Genomic DNA, 14418 nt, shown 5'->3' with positions numbered 1-14418 from the left:
CGATTAAAAGTGCCAAAGATGTCCAAAAGGAAAAAACTCAGAGACCTTGAACACAAGTAGATAAATCTACAGGGGGAAAAAAAGGCAGAAGGAAATACAGTATCCAGATATAACAGTTAAGGCAACTATGAATAAATACTGCAAAAAAGAAAAAAAAAAAGAGGACTCTGGATTGAGAAAGGAAAATGATGAGAGTAGTATTTTTAGCCTGTGGAACAAAAGTAAAGGCAGATTAGAAAAAAATGGAATCTTTAATGGAAGGTTTCTCCAAAGAAACAAAAGAGAGAACAATAGGACAGGAAATAAAGGACATGAAGGGAAGCAAAAAAAAACCCAATGATATTAAAAGTAAATCTGCATACTCTCTTTGTAGTGGCTAAGAATTGAAAATCAAAGGAATTTTTATCAATGGGGAATGACTAAGAAAGCTATGGTACATAGCATTGGAATAATGGAATATTATTGTGCTATAAAAAATGACAAATGGGATGATTTCAGAAAAACCCAGAAAGATTTAAATGAACTGATGCATAGTGAAGTAAACAGAACCAGGAAAACATCATACATAGTAACAGCAATACTGTTCAATGAATAACTGTGAATGACTTAGCTATTCTTAGCAATACGATGATCTAAGACAATCTCAAAGTACTAATGATGAAGCATATTATCTGCCACCAAAGAAAGAACTAAAAATGATTAAATATGGACTGAAGTATGCTATTTTTCATTCTTTTATTTGTTCTTTTAATCAAGTCTTCTTGTACAACAAAATGGAAATGTTTTACAAAATTAGAAGTTAATATGGAAATGTTTTACACAATTGCACATGCAATCTTATCTAATTACTGTCTCATGGGAAGAGAGAGGGAGGGATAGAATTTGAAATACAAAAATTTAAATAAAATGTTAAATAAAAAAGTAAATATGCTCACTATAAAGCAAAAGACACACATCTCAAAGACAGGATTCACAGAGATAACTTAAGGATGATAGATCTCCAAAAAGAACATGACAAGACAAAGAACGAAATAATACAAAAGAATCATTCAGAACTTCCAAACACAGATTATTAAAAACCAATCAAAAAATTCAGATTGCCTCCAGGAAAAAAATCTAAGACTGCAAGACTCACAGTAACTCAATTTAACAATTTCTGATTATAAGATTTTTAATCTAATAAGAACTTTTTACCTAATATGAATTTTGATTTTAAACTAGGAAAGCTAATAAGATGAATGCAACGTAGGGGGCGGCTAGGTGGGGCAGTGGATAAAGTATCAGCCCTGGAGTCAGGAGTACCTGGGTTCAAATCCGGTCTCAGACACTTAATAATTACCTAGCTGTGTGGCCTTGAGCAAACCACTTAACCCCATTTGCCTTGCAAAAACCTAAAAAAACAAGAAAAGATGAATGCAACGTATACCATCATTTTCACAAAAACAACATCAGCATCAGATAGGGAAGACCAAAAAATAGTTTATTTGAGGCTTAATATAAGTCAAGTAGTAGAGCAATCAAGGAAACTACTGCAATGTTAAACTAATTGAGTAAGGTATAGTGTTCAGGACCAAAGAGCTGATATTATAGCTATATTGTGCTCTGGTCACCCCAATCTAGAATAAAGTCTTCAGATATGGATACATTTTAGAAAGGATAATATGGATAGAAGGTATATTGAGATTAAAAGTCTGCAGTGACTCAATATAATGCTACATGAGTATGAGAGTTAAAGAACATGCAAATATTTAGCCTAAAAAAAACTAGAGGAAGGGAGCTAAGTATTTGAAGAGGGTTCACAAAGAGAAGGAATTAGACTTAATCTCCTTGACCATGAAGGGAAGAACTAGGAACAACTGACTGAAGTTGCAAGGAGCAAGTTTATTCCTAAGATAAATACTTTCTATCAATATCTGCTATCATAAAATGGAACTTTCTCCTTTGTTAAATAAGTACCCCCTTAACGAGATTGCTTTTAATATTCATTTTTGGTTCTTAAATTCTCTCCTTGCCTTTAGCTCTTTTTCCATCAACTGAGAAGGCAAGCTTAGTGTTATTCATTAAATATGTAAAATCATGAAAAGTATATTTCCTTATTAGCCATATTGCAGAAAAAAGCAACAAAAAAATTTTAAAAGGAAAAAGTATGCTTCGTTCTGTATTCAAAGTTCATCATTTCTCTCTCTGGAAATAGACAGTATTTTCCATCATTTGGAATTGTTGTGGACCACTGTATTGATCAGAATAGCTTTCACAGTTGATCACACTACATATTACATATAATCTTCTCCCAGTACTGCTCACTTCACTTTGCATGAGTTCATATTAGTATTCCCAGGTTCTTCTAAAATCATTCCCTTCATCATTTCTTATTTCATCACAATCATATACCATAACTTGTTAAGTCATTTCTCAGTCAATAGGTATCCTTTCAACTTCCAATTCTTTACCATCACAAAAAGAAGTGCTATAAATATTTCTGTACACATAGTTCTTTTTCTTTTTACTTTGATCTCTTTAGGGTACAGAACCAGTAGTAGTACAGTTGGGTCAAAAAGTACACAAAGTTTTATAGCTCTTTGGGCATAGTTCCAAATAGTTCTCCAAAACTATTGGATCAATCAACTAGAAATTTTTAATCAAATGTCATATGACCAATAGTCAGGAATTCTGTACAATAGGTTTTTCAAATATAATGAAAACTAGATAACCTTTAAAGTTCCTTTATATGCTGAGATTTTGTGATTCCTTTGCCCTCAAATAATAAAACTATGAAAATCAGTAAAAACTCTCAATCATTCCTCTAAATATGTCAACTACCTATTGGATACCTCCACCCAGATGCCATACAATTTCTTCAAACTCAACATGTCCAAACTGAATTTGTCACTTTCTCATTATAAAATCTATCTCTCCTCAAAATGTTCATATTTCTACTGATGGAGTCACTTGTCTTTCCAATCAACCAGGTTCAAAATATCAGAGTCTTATTTGATTCTTCACTCTCCTGCATATATCACCTTCAATCAAATTCTGTAAATTTGACCTTCACAATAATTCTAGTACCCAATCCTACTCAAATTGATACTACCCTAATTTAGGGACTCATCACCTTTTACCCAGACTACTGTAATGTATTGCAAAGAACTCCAAATTAGTCTGCTGAGCCAATCCTAGTTCCTCTACAATCTATTGCAAACAAAGCTTCTAAAATAATCTTAATGCACAGACCAAACCATCACTCTTCTAGACCAAAAAACCTTCAAAGGCTCCCTATTGCCTATAGGTTAAAATACAAATTTCATATAACATATAAAAATCTGCCCTGATATCCTAGAAGCAGAGGTAAAATAGACATTTAAAAAATATTCCAATCAAGTCATGAAAGAGATAGCAAAATAAAAACAACCAAGAACAATTATAGTCAAATTCCAAAACTCCTAGGTCAAGGAGAAAATATTACAAGAAATCAGAAAGAAAAAATTCAAATATCAGGGAGTCACAGTCAGGAATAAACAAGATTTACCAGATTCTACATTAAAGAATTAGAGAGGATAGAATATGATATTTGCAAAGTGAAAGGAACAAATATTATAACCAAGAATCACATAGCTCATAAAACTAAATTTAATCCTTCAGGGGGAAAAATGGTCATTTAGTGAAAGGACTTTCAAGCATTCCAATAAAAAGGCCAGAGCAGAAGAAAAAAATTGATCTTCAAAACAAGATAAAAGAGAAAAAAAAGGTTAAAAAGGAAAAAGAAAATGCAAGGGATTCAATAAGGCTAACCTGTTTGTATTCCTACAGAAAAAGATAACCCTTAAGAATTGTATCAGAATGAGTACAATTAGTAAACGATGTGAGTATAAGGTGACTTTGATAATATTAAAAAAAAAAAATCAAAGGAAGAGAAAGAGGAATACACAAGAGGAGCAAAAGGAAAGAAAAAGTAGCATAAGGTAAATTATGTCACATGGAGAAGTGCGAAAAGTCCTATTAAAGTGTAGGAGAAGACTGGGAGTGGGAGGCAGGAAGTATTATCATTTGACCCTTATTCTCATCAGTTTTGACTCAAAGAGAATATAACATATAAAATCAGTTCCATGTAGAAATATAATTTACTAATAGGGAAACAGAAGAGGAAGAGATTTTAAAAAGATGAAACAGGGGTGGGGGTACAGACAGAAGAGTGACAGATAAAAAGACCAGAAACAGAACATTGGTGAAGGGGGTAAGAGTGAAAGAAGAGAAGGATAAAAAGTAAGAAAACTTGGATGGTAGGAAATGCAAAGTTAACAATCATAACTATGAATGGGAATGGGATGAAATCACCCATAAAATAAAAGTGGATAGCAGAGTGGATTAGAAACCAGAATCCTACAATATGTTGTTTTAAAAAAAACTTGAAGCAGAGAGACAAACATAGAGTAAAGGTTTGGGGCTGGGGCAGAATCTATTATATTTCAGCTAAAGTAAAAGAAAAGCAAGGTAGCAATCATAATCTCAGAAAAAAGCAAAAATTAAAATAGGCTTAATTAAAAGAGATGAGGTAGGAAATTACATCTTGCTAAAAGTTACCACAGCCACCGAGCATGGAGGTTGTTGGGTCGCAGCTCAGGTGCCACTAACGCTAAGGGCATGGCTGATCAGCTGACAAAAGAGGAGATTGCAGAATTCAAAGAAGCCTTTTCACTATTTGACAAGGATGGAGATGGTACTATAACAACAAAGGAATTGGGAACTGTAATGAGGTCACTTGGGCAGAACCCTACAGAAGCTGAATTACAGGATATGATTAATGAAGTAGATGCTGACGGCAATGGCACAATTGACTTTCCAGAATTTCTGACTATGATGGCAAGAAAAATGAAAGACACAGACAGTGAAGAAGAAATTAGAGAAGTATTCTGTGTTTGACAAGGATGGCAATAGTTATATTAGTGCAGCAGAACTTCACCATGTGATGACAAACCTTGGAGAGAAGTTAACAGATGAAGATGCTGATGAAATGATCAGGGAAGCAGATATTGATGGTGATGGTCAAGTAAACTATGAAGAGTTTATACAAATGATGACAGCAAAGTGAAGAAATTGTACAGAATGTGTTAAATTTCTTGTACAAAATTGTTTATTTGCCTTTTCTTTGTTTGTAACTTATCTGTAAAAGGATTTTCCCCCCCCTACTGTCAAAAGGATATGCATGTGTGGTAATTAGGACTTCATTCTTCCATGTTTTTCTTCCCCTTATCTACTGTCATTGTCCTGAAACTTTATTTTGGAAAATTGATCAAGTAAAAAATATGTTGCATGTGGCTTATATCTAAGCCCTTCTGCACATCTAAACTTAGATGAGTTGGTCAAATGAGGGAACATCTGGGTTATACCTTTCATTTTTTTTTAAAGAAGTGGTTTTCTTTAGGAGCTGTCAGCACGTTGTTGTTGAAGTGTGGAGTTGCAACTCTGCGTGGACTATGGACAGTCAACAATATGTACTTAAAGTTGCACTACTGCAAAACGGGTGTATTATCCAGGTAATCACACACTATTTTTTTGTACTGCTGGTCCTGTACCAGAAAACATTTTCTTCTATTGTTACTTGCTTTTTAAACTTTGTTTAGCCACTTATTTAAAAAAATCTGCTTATGGCACAATTTGCCTCAAATCCATTCCAAGTTGTATATTTGTTTTCTAGAAAAAGTTACCACATAAAGATAAGATTAATAAAACTGAAAATAAGAAAGCTATTGTGATAATAATTAAAACTAGGAGCTGATTTCATGAAAAAACAATAAGATTGATAAACCACTGGTTAATTTGATTTTCTAAAAAAGAAAAACCAAATTACCAGTATCAAAAAAGAAAAGGGTGAAGTCACCACCAATGAAGAGATGATTTTGCCCCAGTGTATGCCAATAAATCTGATTACCTAAACCAAATTGATGAATATTTATAAAATTTAAATTTCCCAGATTACAGGAAAGGAAACAGAATACTTAAATAAATCAAACATAGATAGAAATTAAATTATCCATTAATGAACTCCCTAAGAAAAAATGCCCAGTGCCAGATGAGTTCACAAGTGAATTCCACCAAACACTTAGAGGACAATTAATCTCTATATTTACATATAAACTATTTGGAAAAATAGGTAGTGTCCTACCAAATTCCTTTTATGACACAAATATAGTGCTGATAGGCAAACCAGGAAGAGCTAAAGCAGAGAAAGAAAAATGCAGACCAATTTTCCTGATGAATATTGAGGCAAAAATATTAAATAAGATACATCGATTTCCAGGGCAGAGTCAGGATGGTGATGTGAAGCTAGCATGCACCTGGACCTTTTCCTTACACAATGCTAAATGAAGTCTCTGCACTGAATTTAAAGCTACAGATCAAAAAAAAAAAAAAAAAAAAGGCAAGATCCAAAGAACTTTTCAATAGTAGACATAATGGAGGATCTTCAGTGAAGGTCTCTCTTTGGGGAAAAAAAAGACAAGTAAAGCCCAGCAAGGTGGGAGAGCTAGAAAGGGAATAGAAGGCTTCTAGTCATAGTGCAATCCAGGTCCAAGTCCCAAAAGCTTAAAAACAGACTAAGTCCTGGCAGCTATACAGCAAGTTAGCAGGGAGGATTCCAACCCCAAACAAAGTCTGAACCCTGAGAACATTGGGGCAAAAGACAGGACTGGGCTGAAACAAACTACTGCATGGTCAGAACCTGGACATAAAAAGGAAACAAACCTCTGCATATACAAGGCCTAGCCAGCATAAGCAACATCTTGGCCAGCCCTAGCCCCAGCATAAAAAGCTTGGATCTATACTCCCTACACCCCAGGAGCAGAGCTCAAACAATAAAGATTAAAAAAAAAAAAACAAACCAAAGCACACTCACTAAAGAAAGCTACTATGTAGATAAAGATAACATTACTGCCTCAGAAGATGAAAGCACTGAAAAATTACCTACAGGAGAAGTCTCAAAAGAGTCTATGAACTGGACTCATATCCAAAAGCTCATAGAAGAGCCTAAAAAAAAAAAATTAAAAACCAAAGAAGAGAGAAATAAGAAACATAAACAAAAACATGAGAGTCATGTAAGAAAATTATGAAAAATTGACCAGAAACATCAACACCTTTAAAAATAAACAAATGAAAAAGAAATTCAACTCTGCAAAGAGCAAAATTAACCAACTAGAAGAGGAAACACAAAAGCTAACCAAAGAAAATAAAAACCTAAAAATTAGAAATGAATAAAGAGAAAGCAATGGGTCTATGAGACCACAAGACTACATTAAACAAAATAAAAAGCTTAAAAAAACTGAAGAAAATGTAAAGTACCTTTTAAAAAAACAAATGACCTAAAAAATAGATCCTGGAGAGATACTTTACAAATTATTGGACTACCAAAAGTCTAGATTAAAATAAGAACCTAGAAAAATCTTACAGGAAATTGTCAAGGAAAACTCAAAATCTACTAGAGCAAGAAAACAAAATAACCATTGAAAGAATACACAGAACTCCTCCAGGAACAAACCCCAGGATAAAAACTCTAAGAGCCATCATAGCCAAATACCAGAATTCTGAAATAAAGGAGAAAATACTGCAAGCAGCAAAAAAAGAAGTAATTTAAATACAAAGAAAACACAATCAGATTTACACAGGATTTATCAGCTTCAACACTGAAGGACCAGAGGGCCTGGAATAACATATATCAGAGGGCAAAGGACCTTGGATTACAACCAAGAATTTACTACCCTGCAAAAATAAAAAATGGAAAAAGACCCATATGTTCCATAATATTCAGAGCAGCTCTTTTTGTAGTGGCAAATAATTGGAAATTGAGGGAATGCCCATCATTTGGGTATTGGCTGATCTACATATGGTATATAAATGTTATGGAATACTAGTGTTGTATAAGAAACCCTGAATGGTCAGACTCTAGAGAAATAAGGAATGAGGTATAGGATCTGATATTGAATGAAAGGAACAGAACCAAGGGAATAATGTTCACATTAGCAATAACATTGTGAGTGGATCAACCTTGATAGATGCAGCTTCTTTCAGCAGTTCAAAGAGCTAGGACAACCCTGGGAGACCAGCTATGGACAATGCTATTCTCATCCGGAAAAGAAAAACAAAATCTAAAGAATCTGAACAAATAGTACACTCACTTTTTAAAAATTTCTCTTATGTATTTCTTTCCTATCTCATGGATTTCTTTATTTTCCCTTAATCTTAATTCCTCAAACCAAAAATAACTAATATGTAAACATGCTAAACATAAATGTATAAGTAAAATATTCACTTGATTGCTGCTGATGGAAGGGTTTGGGAAGGGAGGGTGTAAGGAAATTATGTAACTTAAAAATATGTATATGCATATGGATGAATGTTGAAAAACTTCATAGCATTTAATTAGGAAAAAATAAGATATCAATTGCAAAAAAAGTGAGAGGCATACAAAAAATAGGTTTTATACTAGAAGGGAAAATGGTACATAGGCAGACAATACTTAAATTTCACTCACACACATATATAGTTTTGTTCTGAGACTACCACTAATTTGACTTATTGATGCTTTAAGTTTCTCAGGGCAAAAACTCAAACTTCTAGCTTTTTACAAGACTGTAATAAATTGTGCTACGTTATTGTGATAAAGATCTATTGTGCTTTTAGAAATTATGAGTTCAAGGCAGCTAGGTAGTACAGTGGATAGAGTACCAGCCCTGGAGTTAGGAGGACCTGAGTTCAAATTCAGCCTCAGACACATGATAATTACCTAGCTGTGTGACCTTGAGCAAGTCACTTCACCCCCATTGCCTTGCCAAAAAAAAAAAAATTATGAGTTCTATAATCTTAGGGGAAAAAATGTGCAGACTTGCATAAAATAATGAAAGGTGAAATAAGCAGAATCAAGAATCAAGAGAACAATCTAGATAGTAACAGCAATAATTGTTTTAAGAACAACATTCAGCTAGGCAACTAGGAGGCGCAAAGGGTAAAGCAATGGTCTTGGAGTCAGGGACACCTGAGCTCAAATCCAGTCTCAGAAACTTAATAATTACCTAGCTGTGTGACCTTGGACAAGTCACTTAACCCCATCGTCTTGCAAACTTTGCCACCCCCCAAAAAGAATAATGTTCAGTGAATAAGTAAATTCAATTAATATAAAAACCCAAATTACTACAAAGTATATATAATGAAGAGAGAGAAAAAAACTAATAAAGAACACTATGTATAGCATGATTTTACATATATAAATATTTGTGTCTAATTATAGCCACCTTTAGGGCAGGGAGAGGAAAGAAAAAGGGGGGGGGTGAATTCATGTGCCAATGAAGCAATAGAAAAATGTATATAACAGATTTGCAGGGGTTTTTTTTAGCAGAATTTTTAAAATTATAGTATCCTATGGAAATGCTTGCTTTATTTTATGAATTAAAAATTAAATGAACAAAAAATTTAAAAGCCAAAAAAAAATTAAATACTAATAAGGAAATTACCACAGAGGATTTATACCAAGAATGTTGAGCTAGTTCAATATTAGGGAAACTATCAACATAACTGACCATACCAATGATAAACAGAAATCATATGAGTATCTCAATAGATGAAGAAAAAGCTTTTGACAAGATACAGTACCCATTCCTATTAAAAAAACATAGAGGGGGTGGCTAGGTGACACAGTGGATAGAGCACTGGCCCTGGAGTCAAGAGTACCTGAGTTCAAATGCGGCCTCAGACACTTAATAATTACCTAGCTGTGTGGCCTTGGGCAAGCCACTTAACCCCATTGCCTTGCCAACCCCCCCCCAAAAAAAACATAGAGATCATAGGAATAAATGAAGCTTTCCTTAAAATGATAACCAGAATTATATAAAACTATCAACAAGCATTATCTATAATGGGGATAAGCTAGAAGACTTCTCAATAAGATCAGGGATAAAAGCAAGGATGTTCATTATCGCCACTAGTATTCAATAATGTACTACAAATATTAGTCATAGCAATAAGAGAAGAAACTACATTATGAACTGATTACCTATTACTGGCTGAGAAATGGTGGTGGTTCAGTGAAACTGACACAGTAGTAAATAACCACAGTAACCTAATGTTTGATAAACTCAAAGAGCCCAAATCTTGAGATAAGAATTCACTCTTTGACAAAAACTGCTGAGAAAACTGGAAAACAACATGGCAGGAACTAAGGACAGAGCAATAGAGCAACATATCACAAAGTACACAGCAAAGTAAGATCAAAATAGGTATATAAATTAGACAAAAGGAGGGATACATTTAGCAAATTTGGAGAGCCAGGAATAGTTTAACTATCAAATATATGGAGAAGTGAAGAATTTACATCAAATAAGAGAAAGAAATGCAAATTGGTTAATTTTATCATTAAATTTTAAAGATTTTTCCCAATTAAAACCAAAGCAACCAAAATTAGAAAGGAAGCAGAAAACTAAGAAATAATTTTTATAGCAAGCATCTCTGACACAAGTCCTAACTTCTCAAATACACAGAGAACTATATCAAATTAGTCATTGAGAAATGGTCAAAGGACATGATCAGACAGTTTTTTGATGAAGAAATCAAAGATATCTATAGTAATATGGGAAAAAAATTACTTTAAATCACTACTGATTAAAGAAATGCAAATGAGGTTCACCTCATACCTATCAGATTGGCTAATATGACAGAAAAGGAAAATGATAAATTTTGAAGGGATGTTAGAAAACTGAGACACTAATTGGTGGTGAAAATATAAACTGATCTAAGTCATTCTGGAGAGCAATTTGGAACTTTGTCCAAAGGGCAATCAAACTTTGATCGAGCAATACTATTACTTGGTCTGTATCCCAAAGAGATTTTTTAAAAAAGGTAGGGAGACATGGAGGTTGAGTAGAGGGAAGCGACCTACTTGCGCAAAAAAAATTCATAGCAGTTCTCTTTGTGTGGCTAAGTATTGGAAATTGAGGGGATGTCCATATATGGGGAATGACTGGAAAAATAGTGGTATATAAATGTAATGGAATACTATTGAGTTATAAGAAATGGCAAGCAGGATGATTTCAGAAAAACTTGTAAAGCGTTATGTGAACTGATACCAAGTGAAGAAAGCAGGAAAATATTATACATAATAACAGTAATATTGTACTGTGATGAACTATGAATGGCTTATTTATTCTCAGTAATACAATGATCTAAAAAAATTTTAAAGGAATGATGATGAAAAATGCCATCTACATCAAGAAAAAGAACTGAATGGAAACATAAGCATATTATCGTTATTTTCTTTATTATTTAATGGATTTTTTCTTTTTGGTCTGTTTCTTCTTTCATAACATATCTAAATATGGAAATATGTGTTAAATGATTACACATAAAATATCAAACTTCTAGTCTTCAGGAAGGAGGAGGTGAGGAAGGGAGAAAATTTTGAACTCAATTTTTTAAATAAATGTTAATAACTAATATAGAAATATGTTAAACATGATTGTACATGTATAATCTATATCAGATTACTACTCACTGTCATGGGGAAGGGGAAAGAAAGGAAGGATGGTAGAAAAGTATAGAACTTAAAAGTTTACATGAAGATGAAAGTTGAAAACCATCTTTGTAAATAATTAGAAAAAATAAAGCAACATTTTTCAAAAAAAGTAAAAAATGTTAAGTACACATAACTGGAAAAAGTAAAATACTATTTTTTTAAAAAGAGTAAAATCTATCTATAAATGTAAAATTTTTTTATAAACATAACTTTGAAAATCATATTTTACATATTCCTTGTTTTAACCAATAAAGTCTCAATGTTATTATTGAAAGTCACTCAGATGAGCTGCTCAATGCCATGATTGAAAGTAGAAAATCAAGTAGATAATGATTATAATCAGTCCCCTCAACAAGTTTTCATTAAGGCTCTAATATGTGCCTGGAACAATGCTAAGAGATCAAGATACAAAAAAAGCAAAAGAATGAGCTTACAGTCTAATGTGGAAGACGACGAGCAGACAACTATGTACAAACTAGATATATACAATAGAAACTGGAGAAACTTAATAGAAGGAAATAATTAGTTTTAATATTAAAACTTACCATAAAAAATTAGATTCATCTAGAATTTTAAGGAACCTAGGTAAACCAGTAATTGGGGAAGAGAAGAGAATACTTAATATAGATGACAACTAGTGAAAATGCACAACGAATTATTCTGTATAGAGAACAGCAAAAAGATCAGTGTCATTAGACAGTGGAGCACATTGGGAGAAAGGGGAATAAGGTATACGAAGACTGAAAAAGTAGAGGTGAGGGTCAAGTTATGACGAATTTTCAGTACCAAACACACTATTTTATATTATTATTTCTAGAAATGAAAATAGAATCATTGGAGTTTATATTAAAAGAGGAGATGGGAGAAGGATATGAATGAATATGTTCAGACTTTTGCTTTAGGAAGATTACTTTGAGAGCTGAGTGGAGGTTAGATTGGAAGAGGGAGAAATTTGTGACAAGGTAGACATCCAGAGGTTAGTGCAATCATCCAGACATGGATGAGATGAGGGTCATCACAATGCTGAAGTCTGGGTCAAAGGAGAGGTATATTTGAGAAATGTCACAAAGGTAAAATTGACAGGTCTTGGTAGCAGATTAGATATGGCAGGGATGAAAGAAAGTGAAGACTAAAAGATAACACCTAAGTTGTAAGAAGATGGTGGTGTCCTCTACAGAAAAAAGGGAAATTAGGAAAAAGGGAGCTTTGGGGAAAAGATAATGAGTTCAGTCTTGTACTTATTGAGTTGGAGATCTATGGGATATCCACTTTGAGATGTCTAATAGGCAACTGGAGATGTTGAGACTAGTGGACAGGAGAAATGAAAAGTGCTAAATAAGAGGATTTGATAATTATCTTCAGAAGAATGATCACTGAATTCATGGGAGGTGATTAAGAAAATCAAGGATAGCACAGTGAGTCACTTTTCCAGCCCAAGTCAGCAAAAGGAGACAAAGTGGTCTGGGTCCACTAGGAACAAGGTCGAGTTAGGGGTGCTCAGCACAGAGCATTCCAGTGGTCAGGAAATATAACCAAAAATAAGATGAGGCTTCATACCAATAGTAGAGAGTGACTTCATGAAGACTGAGGGAACAAGTAAAAGTAGGCAACTTTTTTGCTTGCTACACAACTGAATATCACAGATTCAAGGTGGAAAGAAAAGGAGATTTGCACCTAGAAGTGCCATTCTAGGGTAAGGACTGATAAAGGAACATGTTCATTAGCAAGCAACAGCAGTGTGGCTCTCACCCCACAAACTGAGGACTTCATTTTCAGTTTTGAGTACAATGTGAATGAAACCTGCAAAGGAATAACCACAGTAGAAATATGAGACCAGGGGCAGCTAGGTGGCGCAGTGAATAGAGCACTGGCCTTGGAGTACCTGGGTTCAAATCTGACCTCAGACACTTAATAATTACCTAGCCATGTGGCCTTGGGCAAGCCACTTAACCCCATTTCCTTGAAAAATCTAAAAAAAGAAAAAAAAGTAAAAAAAGAAATATGAAACCAAAAGGAAGCCTATCATTCTGTCACTGAACCAGTGTAGCTTTACAGCTGGCTGATAATGACTGAGTTTATCCGTTGCTCAGACCCAGTTCAGGAATTTGCAAGGCTCAAACCAATGAGCAACAACAAAAACATTGTCCTAAATCAGACCACTTTGGGAGCACTGAAAGCTTACAGGTCCCAAATCTAAGCTGTCCCTGAATCAACATAACACTTGCTATCCCAAGTAAGCAATAACAGGACAAGCCAAGACCTTCCCTCCAGAAATTCACAGAGCATGATCCAAAAATGAAGTACAGAGTCAGGAAGTAGGCTGAATGAACAACAAAAATAGAATACCACTATAAAAATTTCTGTGGTAACAGGAATTCTCTAGATACAAACCCAAAAGAAGAAAATTACTTTAAAGCATCTAAAGCAAAGCATCAAATAAAAATATAGTTTTGGCACAAATTCAATAAGAATTCCTAGAAGAGAAGAAGCAAGAATTTTTGTTTCTTTTTTTTAAAGCTATTAAAATCTTTTTATAAATAAGATCACAAGTGGAAAAATGGAAAAGAAATGACAGCTATGAAAGAAAGAATTGGAAAGAGAATTAATAGATTGGCACAAAAACCTTGCCCAAGCAACAAACTCCCTGAAAAAATAAAATCTACTCCATGAAACAAGAAATATAAAAACAAAGTCATAAGACAGAAAAATATAAGAAAATACAAAGCATCTAATTGCAAAAACAACTGACCTAAAAAACAGATAAAGGTTCAACATGTTAAGAATCATTTTACTACTTACACAATGTCTCCTGAAACAAGAGCCAAGACAGCATACTTCAAGAAATCTTAAAAGGAAACTGTCTACAT

General features: G+C 33.7%; 1 protein-coding gene and 1 pseudogene across 12 annotated transcripts in view; one reads left to right on the top strand and one right to left on the bottom strand.

Annotated features, from left to right (window-relative positions):
* VPS13B (vacuolar protein sorting 13 homolog B) overlaps positions 1–14418 on the bottom strand; it is a 1326809-nt gene that overhangs the window by 1185083 nt on the left and 127308 nt on the right. The window lies entirely within an intron of this gene.
* LOC141497770 (calmodulin-like) lies at positions 4608–5144 on the top strand (annotated as a pseudogene).

The sequence above is a fragment of the Macrotis lagotis genome, chromosome X, assembly GCF_037893015.1.
Source record: "Macrotis lagotis isolate mMagLag1 chromosome X, bilby.v1.9.chrom.fasta, whole genome shotgun sequence".
NCBI lineage: Eukaryota > Metazoa > Chordata > Mammalia > Peramelemorphia > Peramelidae > Macrotis > Macrotis lagotis.
Note: the sequence above shows the minus strand (reverse complement) of the source record. Positions and strands in the feature narration are given on the sequence as shown.